The sequence below is a fragment of the Colobus angolensis genome, unplaced genomic scaffold (assembly GCF_000951035.1).
Source record: "Colobus angolensis palliatus isolate OR3802 unplaced genomic scaffold, Cang.pa_1.0 Scaffold192, whole genome shotgun sequence".
In the NCBI taxonomy this organism is placed as follows: domain Eukaryota; kingdom Metazoa; phylum Chordata; class Mammalia; order Primates; family Cercopithecidae; genus Colobus; species Colobus angolensis.
In genome coordinates this window covers 1,027,689-1,036,647 of record NW_012115066.1, presented here as the reverse complement: position 1 = coordinate 1,036,647, position 8,959 = coordinate 1,027,689, and positions in this window count along the sequence as shown.

Below are 8,959 nucleotides of genomic sequence, written 5' to 3'. Positions count from 1 at the left end.
AGAGAGAGAGAGAGAGAAATAACTGGTACAAACAAACAGTCCTGCTCAAAAAGGAGGAAAGACCAGAGGCCTGAGAAGTCACTGGGCCACAGAATCCTTAAATCCATGTAGACACATGTTGGAAGTTGTTTGATTAGGGTTCAAACCTACTCCTTGTTCAGGAATGAACATGGCTTTTTATTTCACCCGTTGAGCTCTTGATACCACTCTGAGTCATCTTTCCTTTTCCATTAAAAGTAGTGCATGTTTGCAGCTGTGTAATTGTATCAGTTTGCTTACTGCAAGTAGAATTTAGGAAGTGCAAAGGCTACTTTTCATTTTGTACTGTCTCTGTGTGTCCATGCTGGCAGTGCTTCTGCCAAAGAATTGTTTTGAAAACTTTGTGAATCTTCTATAAATTGAATTGGGGCTCACACCATTGGACAAAAATTATACCAACAGCTCTTTTCAAGATCAACCCTTCTCTGTAGAGTCCCTCCGTGAAACTGCTGAAGCGCAACACTATAAAATTCCTCAGAGCTCTATTGTTTGAATGATTCTCTGAATCACTGCTGTAGATCCTTTTGAGGTCTGAACAAAGCATTTTACAGCCACACTCTTACCTTCATCATTTAATGATATTTTCCTGGGAATGTCCTGGAGTTTTTCTTTGCCTGGAAGCCATTTTTTCACAGTAGCATCATTTGCCATCTGGGGAAGCTGGGAATTTTCAAAACTTGCAAGTTCCAGATTTTTTTTCTTAAGTCCTTCCTTTAGATGATCTCTTTCTTTTCACATTTTGATATAATCAGCAAGAAAACATCAATTAGCACCTTCAACAGTCTACCATAAAATATCCTTAGCTAGAACACTCAGCTGGTTAGGCACAGTTTCTACTTTGCACATTACTGCAGGTGACAATGTTACTGAACTGCTGCCACTACATAAAAAGGACTCTTTTCCTCCAGGTTCCAAAAACATGTTCCTCATTTCCCTTTAAGCTCTCACCTGCAGCTTTCTCAAGGGCCATCATGATTCTACTAATGGTTTCTTCAAAGGCTCTAGTCTTTTTTTTTTTTTTCTTTTTGAGACGGAGTCTAGCTCTTGTTGCCCAGGCTGGAGTGCAATGGCGTGATATCTTGGCTCACCGCAACCTCCACCTCCAGGATTCAAGCAATTCTCCTGCCTCAGCCTCCCGAGTAGCTGGGATTACAGGCATGAGCCACCACGCCCAGCTAATTTTGTATTTCTAGTAGGACTGGGGTTTCTCCATGTTGATCAGGCTGGTCTCAAACTCCCGACCTCAGGTGATCCGCCCGCGTCGGCCTCCCAAAGTGCTGGGATTACAGGCATGAGCCACCGCATCCAGCAAAGACTCTAGTCGTTCACTAACATTGTCCGCAAAGTCCTTCCAGCTTCTGCCCTCTGCTCAGTTCTAAAACCATTCCAACGTTTTAGGTTTCTGTTATGGAAAAACTATTCTTTTTAATAAAATTTGTGTTAGTTGTCTATCGCTACATAATGTAGGAAGGGAGGGGAAACTTCGCCCTCAGAAGGTTTGCTGAAAAATCACCTGAACAAAGGCAGATTAACAGAAGAAGAGATGTGTAAATTTATTTAATACAAGTTTTACATTACACAAGAGTCTTCAGAATGAAGACCCAAAGGTGCGGTGGAAACTGTCTATTTTTATACTTAGGGTCAATGAAATATGAACAGCCATGTAGAAATATGATTGAAGAAAAAAGGGTATGATTTAATGCTAATGTCAGGGTTGTTTGAACCAGAGCAACTCCATCTTGAATAGGGGCTAGGTAAAATGAGGCTGAGACCTACTGCGCTGCATTCCTAGATGGTCAGGCATTTTAAGTCATAGGGTGAGATAGAAGGTGAGCACCAGATACAGGTCATAAAGACCTTGCTAATAAAACAGATTGCAGTAAAGAAGCTGGCCAAAACCCACCAAAACCAAAATGGCAATGAGAATGACTTCTGAAGGTCCTCACTACTACACTCCCACCAGTGCCATGACAGTTTATAAATGCCATGGCAACGTCAGGAAGTTACCCTATACGGTCTAAAAAGGGTAGGCATGAATAATCCACCCCTTGTTTAGCATATAATCAAGAAATAACCATAAAAATGGACAGCCAACAGCCCTCAGGGCTGGTCTTTCTTTTATTCCTCTACTTTCTTAATAAACTTGCTTTCGCTTTACGGACTCACCCTGTATTCTTTCTTGGATGAGATCCAAGAACCCTCTCTTGGGGTCTAGATTGGGGCCCCTTTCTGATAACACTAACAGACTGAGTGGGGAAACAGCAGGGCCTGCCTGTCTAGATTCTTCTTGGCCTTTCTGTGCAACATTCCTTCCTTCTAGGTACGGGGCAGGACTTTCTCTGGAATGGGGGTCTTATGACCCACAGTCAAGCAAGGTAAATCAGATAATTTCTTTATGGCCAGTTTTTATACAGAAATGGGGGGGGGAGTTAGAGTAATACTTTTAAGTTTTATGACTGGCTTTGGGGAAAAGAGGTTCTGGTGTCTATGACCCACCTTGAGAAAGAGGAATTCTCGTTTCTATGGCTAGCCTCGGGGGAGAATGAGGGGCTAGAGACAGGAACGTGGGAGAAGGTCAGAGAGAAACTTGTGCTTCCGAAGCCTTCATTCTGGGGTATCATTTTCTGAGCCCAAACAATAGCAAATTACCCCAAAACTTTGAGTCATCTTGGGGGCTGGTCATCACACTTAGCATTGCTGTTGTTTTCTCATTGTCGGTAGCATGGCTCTAAGACATCTCCAAGATGCTCAGCAGCTGGCAGATGCGGAGAATAGGGCAATTTGCAGCTGCAGCTGTTTTCTGAGTGCATGTGAGACTTCCAGAAATAGCGTATTCCTAAATAAACAGGTGTTAGCTGTTATGTGGCTGATAGCCCTTAAATCTTTTAACGTTTGAACTCTACACAAAATGAGGAAACCTAGGTTCAGACAGGTGAAGAAACAAGGTTTACACAGTCAGAAGCTAGCTGAGTTGGGATTCAAACTCAGAGCTTTCAGATTGGATATGACCATATTCATCTGTGGTTTGAATAGTTAATATCCCCCCTAATTGCCTGATTCTAAATAATTTTACCTGTCTTTTCCTTCCAGCTGTGAAATCTATTTCTATCCCCTTCACCTATGCCAAATAGAAGAGCTGAGTTTAGTAAGAAGCATAACATAGTACATTTAATTTTAGAAAAACCTTTAAACATTGAAAAGACAACAGGGTGGAATTTCAAAGTCCACTGCTTTAGGAAAGGTAATGCACCGCTTCAGCTGATTCCATTCTTATGTAATTAGACTGTCACTTCAGTAACTGATTTCATTTTCCCCAATAAGCCCCTGAGATCACCTGAATCTCATCTCATGCTGTTATCATATTAGCTAACATCTTATCCCATTAACGTCAGTGCAGTGAAATATAGTATCTCCCAGCCCTGCTAAAATATAAAGAATGAAGCCTTTATGGTTGAGCCTGACTCTTTTCCTCAGAAGCCTATTGGAGAGGGATATACAAAATAATTCCATGGCCCAATTCCCTTCTGAATATTTTCATTTCATCCAGTGCTTACAAGCAAATGCTTCACTTCTTGGTAACATTACAATGCTCTAAACACCCCAACCCCTATAAGCATATGTAAAGATAACTTCAGAGAATCCCTGATCAAGATGTTTTCATTACACTCATGGAGTATCATACTTGCTAAATAGTTCCTGTGAGTATAACAATAATAACATACCCCATTTTTATATTCATCGTGTTATTCACTGTAAGAATTCAAAAGATTTCATTGATTGTTGTTTCAGTTTTCTTCAGGCACTTTCTATAGTCTCTGCTAGTGGAGTTTCCATTTTACCAGTGTGGAAATAAAAGGCCAAGAGAGTGATTTAAAAGAACATCCAGTCAATTGTGAGTTAATCTCTGACTTCCTGCCTGGTCCCCAAGCCAGCTCCCTAACCCCTGGGTGGTGCTCATTCTTTTTGGCAAAATGATGTTTTCAAACTCCTCTTCTTGAAAATGCTTTCTCAGGGGTGGTCTTCGCTTTTACCCGAGTGGACTTTGGGTAATGGAGGCAGACACTTAATCATCTGTGAGATCAGCCCTCTTTGGGAGTGAGAAAAATCCCTAAATTTGCCTTCCATTACTCCAGTTCCAAAAGCAGTCACCTCTGGACTGGAAGTAATTAAAGCCTTTGTATTTCAGCGGTTAGTGCACTGCCCTTGTAAATCAGGGATTATGAGGGAAAATCTCCCCAAGGCTTGTTCTCTCCATTTATTTATTTATTTTGGAACTCAGGTGCAGATAGGCCAGTTAATCATACTACTCAGATCATAACCTGTCTTTAGTTTATGCAAGTTATCTTACTTTATGTAATTTTAATTTAATTTTTCTTTTATCTGCAGATGCCCACGCTCATTCCCCCAACTTCTTCCCACAGAAACTCACTCCAATGTGTTTGATAAATATACTTGAGTATATATCTATCTTTAAAAAGTGTTGTAATTATTTTGTTTATGCACGTGTTAGTCCTTACATAAATATGACTCTAAGGAATGTTGTTTCTGTCTTTTTTTTTTTAATACAATGCTGAGATTGTTAAAATCTTGGATATGCACTCCTTGACAACATTTGGTATTATTTGACTTTCTAATTTTTGTCAGTGGTATAAAGTGATAACTTGTATTATTTTTGCATGTCTCGGATTACTTCTAAAGATGCGTGATTCTTTATATTCTTGTTATATGAGCAGCGTGTTCGTAGCTTTTGCTTATTTTTGATTGAGTTCTCTGACATTTCATTATTGTTTTCATAGAATTTTCTTGTTTCTTCTGGGTAATTAATCCTGGTCAGTTTTAGACATTGTAAATATCTTCTCCCAATCTGTCACCTGTCCATTATCATTGTCTGTAGTAGTGTCCTTTTTGAACAGAGATCTTATGTTCTGACGTAGTCAAATCCATTCTGTTTAAAAAGTCTATCTCTACTCTGAGATTATACATATACACTCCAATATCTTCTTCCTTTATCTTTATGATTTTACCTTTCACATTAAGTTCCATGTAGAAGTTACCTTAGTATATGGTTTGAGATAGGGGTCTAACTTAACTTTTTTTTTTTTTTCCATAGAGTGAGGCATTTTTCTTAATATATTGACTCAATTTATAATCTTATCTATGAATAAAGAAATTTGTATTGTGGGAGGTACCATAATGATGGAGGTAAGAGTAGAGAGTGAGGGACAGGTGACGGGTGACTTATTTCCCCTAAGTATGCTCTCTGAAAGTGGTACCTTTTCAAAAAAGTTTTAAGACAACATACATCCGTAGTAGTTAGACTATGATGACAAGACATTAGAGGAGTGGAGTTGAGGATGGAAGAGGACTCAGTTCAAGAAACACAGATAAGCCAGTGGGCCCACAGACGTAGTCAAAATGAGGAACAGCCATCCTGAAAACGCTGAGGCAGCCTCTTCTGATGGGGAAGAATGAGGAGTGAGAACAGGTAGTTTCAGAGTGGGTCATTCCTTCAGTCATTAACTTAATCATTTAGTAAGTGTTGGTAGGCCGGACACAGTGGCTCAGGCCTGTAATCCTAGCACTTTGGGAGGCCGAGGTGGGTGGATCACGAGGTCAGGAGATTGAGACCATCCCCATCTCTACTAAAATACAAAAAAATGAGCCAGGCATGGTGTCACGCACCTGTAGTCCCAGCTACTGGATAGGCTGAGGCAGGGGAATCACTGGAACCTGGAAGGTGGAAGTTGCAGTGAGCCGAGATCACACCACTGCACTCCATCCTGGTGACAGAGCAAGACTTTGTCTCAAAAATTAAATAAAGTAAAATAAAATAAAATATAAAATAAAATAAAAGTGTTGGTTACTTTCCATAGGCCAGTCCCTCTCCTAGGCTCTGAAGATGCACCTGCAAAACAGGGTCATGAGTGCTGCCAGTACATTTATATTTCGAGCATATGTTAACATTCTTCTATTTCTGTTCACCCTCCATACTACCATCAGAATCATTCTTTCAAAATGCAAATTTAATTAAGATATACTCGTCTTCTGAATATCCATTAGATTTCCATTGCCTACTGCAAACTCAGCATGGTATGCAAGGTCCTCCTTGATTTGATCACCTGTTTACCTCTCCAACTTCATCTCTTGCTACTCCCTCAACTCTACACCTTGGTTCCCCATAGACCAAGGGGAATGTTTTGTATGTGCGAAACATCTGGTGACCTCAAATAAGGCAATTCCCCCATATTCTTATGAAATGACCATACAAGAAAACTTGTATGGCCAACTTGAATGTATAAATGTTTGGGGATATAGCTGAAAATTTCCAGTGTGTCCTTGTAATATTTCATGTATTAATTTAGTTAAATATATTTTAAATTAAATATTATATAAAATATTAATTTAGAAACATTGATTCTTTTTGTGTCTCAAATTTCGTGAATAAGTTTATTCCAACTCTTCATAGGCAGTTCTGACAATGTCTTCATCATCACTAGAGCTACATTTTGAGTCACAGAACACAGCTTTTCAAGGCATACCATCTTTACAGCTTTCTACATTGTTTGTAACATAGGACTTTTTGAAACGAAATGATGCAGCCACTGGAATTTTTAGCACAAGTCATACATATACCTTTATATAACAACAGGACGTTTTTTGAAAGTCCCTTATAGGCCGGGCGCGGTGGCTCATGCCTGTAATCTTAGCACTTTGGGAGGCCGAGGTGGGCAGATCACCTGAGGTCAGGAGTTCAAGACCAGCCTGGCCAACATAGTGAAACCCCGTCTCTACTAAAATACAAAAATTAGCTGGGCACAATGGCAGGTGCCTGTTATCCCAGCTACTCGGGAGGCTGAGACAAGAGAATCACTTGAACCCAGGAGACAGTGATTGCAGTGAGTCGAGATTGCACCACTGCACTCCAGCCTGGGCGGGGCTGAGTGAGACTCCCTCTCAAAAAAAATAAACCAAAAAAAAAGAAAAACCCATTCCTTACAGGTGAGAATATATATATTCTCCACAATGTAGCCATGTGCTATGTTGTTGCTTTTTAAAAGTGGTCTTTAAAAGGCTACTTTACAATGACATGCACCCCTAAGGATTTTGAGGACATACCCCAGGCAAGGAATAATACTGAGTCTTTACATCATTCTGTCTCTCTCTCTGTCCTTAGGGCTCTGGGCTCGGTGTGCCTGCTTTCCTTCTTTGCCTCTTTCCCTCTTAGCAAACCCTGCTCTCAGGCTGTGCAGGGCAGAGGGGCAAAGAGCACTGGATGAAGAGAGACTCTGTTGTGAGTGAGCTCCCTCTTTCAGTCCCAGCTATTCTGGGAAGCATTATTGGGAGCCCAGGAATGCGTGCACATGCACACACATGCACACACACTCTCTCTCTTTCTCAACTAATTTCATCTACTTCTCTAAATGGTAATTATTTTATTTAAAATAAAGTAACCCGGAGATCACCTCATAAAATGAGAGACTTTGGAAGAAATCAACTATAAGCCCTTTTCTGAAAAATAATTTGGGGCCAGAATCTTGCATGGTATTTGGCATTAGGAGTGATTCGTTTCTATGGTTCCCTAAACCATGCTATGCTTTGCCGTGCCTCCATGGCTTTGCACTTGCTATTCCCTCTCTTGTGATGGTCACCTCATCTCCTCTCCCAACCACTGCCTACCCCTGTGCCCAGCAGTGCCTCTGTTCTCGTGCTTCCTAAATCATAAAGCAGCCATGTATCTCCCCTATTGTGCAGTGAACTCTACAGGGGAATGGGCCGTATCTGTTGACTCTGATGTCCTCAGCACTCAGGATAGCATCTAGTGCCTAGTTTTCTTTCTTGATACTTGAAGTGGTGGGCCGAGAGTAAAACATGATTGAAAGGATCACTATATGACTTATTGTCCCAAGTGGGATACCTTGAGAATGAAATGGAGCACTACTGACCATCATGCCAGAACACTAGGTAGAGACCAGAACTGTCCTAGGTAAAGTGTGATGTACAGTCATCTTACTAACCAAGGGAAGCAGCCTTAGCCTTAGATTTCTAGTCTCCCAGTAATCATCTTAGATCAGTAGTTTCCCTTTCTTGGGTCCAGCCTCCTTCCAGCTAGTTCCTTCCTTCTTTCCTGTTCCTCCTTCCATCTTTTTTTTCCTCTCTTCTTGCTCAGCAAGACTGTCCAATCTTGCCAAAGCATAACCCTACAATTCTCACCTTTACTTCACAGGTAATTTCAGGATAATAGGAATCCATAAATCTCAATGCAGAGTGTACAGTGGGTGGGGTAGGGTGGGAAGTGTCTTGATTATAGTTCTTCTGAGGGATAAAAACTCAAGATCTTTTAATTTCCTTCCTTAGAAACAGTCCTAGTGACTCAGAGAAAATGCTCAGTAAAGAAAAACTCTTAGAATTATCCTAACATGTTTACTCTGCGTTCATCCTGAAATCCATATAGACCCTAAGGCACATTTGAGACCTGACAAGATTCAGACTTGAACTGAAAGGAATCACTGCATCATGCAAGAAAGAAAAACTTGATCTGCAGTGAAAAATGCCCTTCTGAGTCAGTGGAAGCTATGTATCATGACAGCTAAAGAGTAAGCATTTCAGAACCTGAGAAATCCGAATTTGAATCCTGGCTCCACCACCTACTTAGCTGGGCAACTCTGAGCACATTATTTAGCCTCTTCAATTATCGTACATGTAAAATGGGGAGGGGGTGGTTATATTGGACCCACTTCATAGGCTCATTGTGAGGATTAAATGAGATAATGCATTCAGCCCTGTGCCAAGCAATAATAAACACTCATTCAGTGCAAGCTATTACTTTATATGCGCATTAGCAGAAGTTACAAGCACACCTGTTTTGTCTGGATGCAAATAGTTATACCAGGCTTTCTTTTTTTCTTTGTTTTTTTTTTTT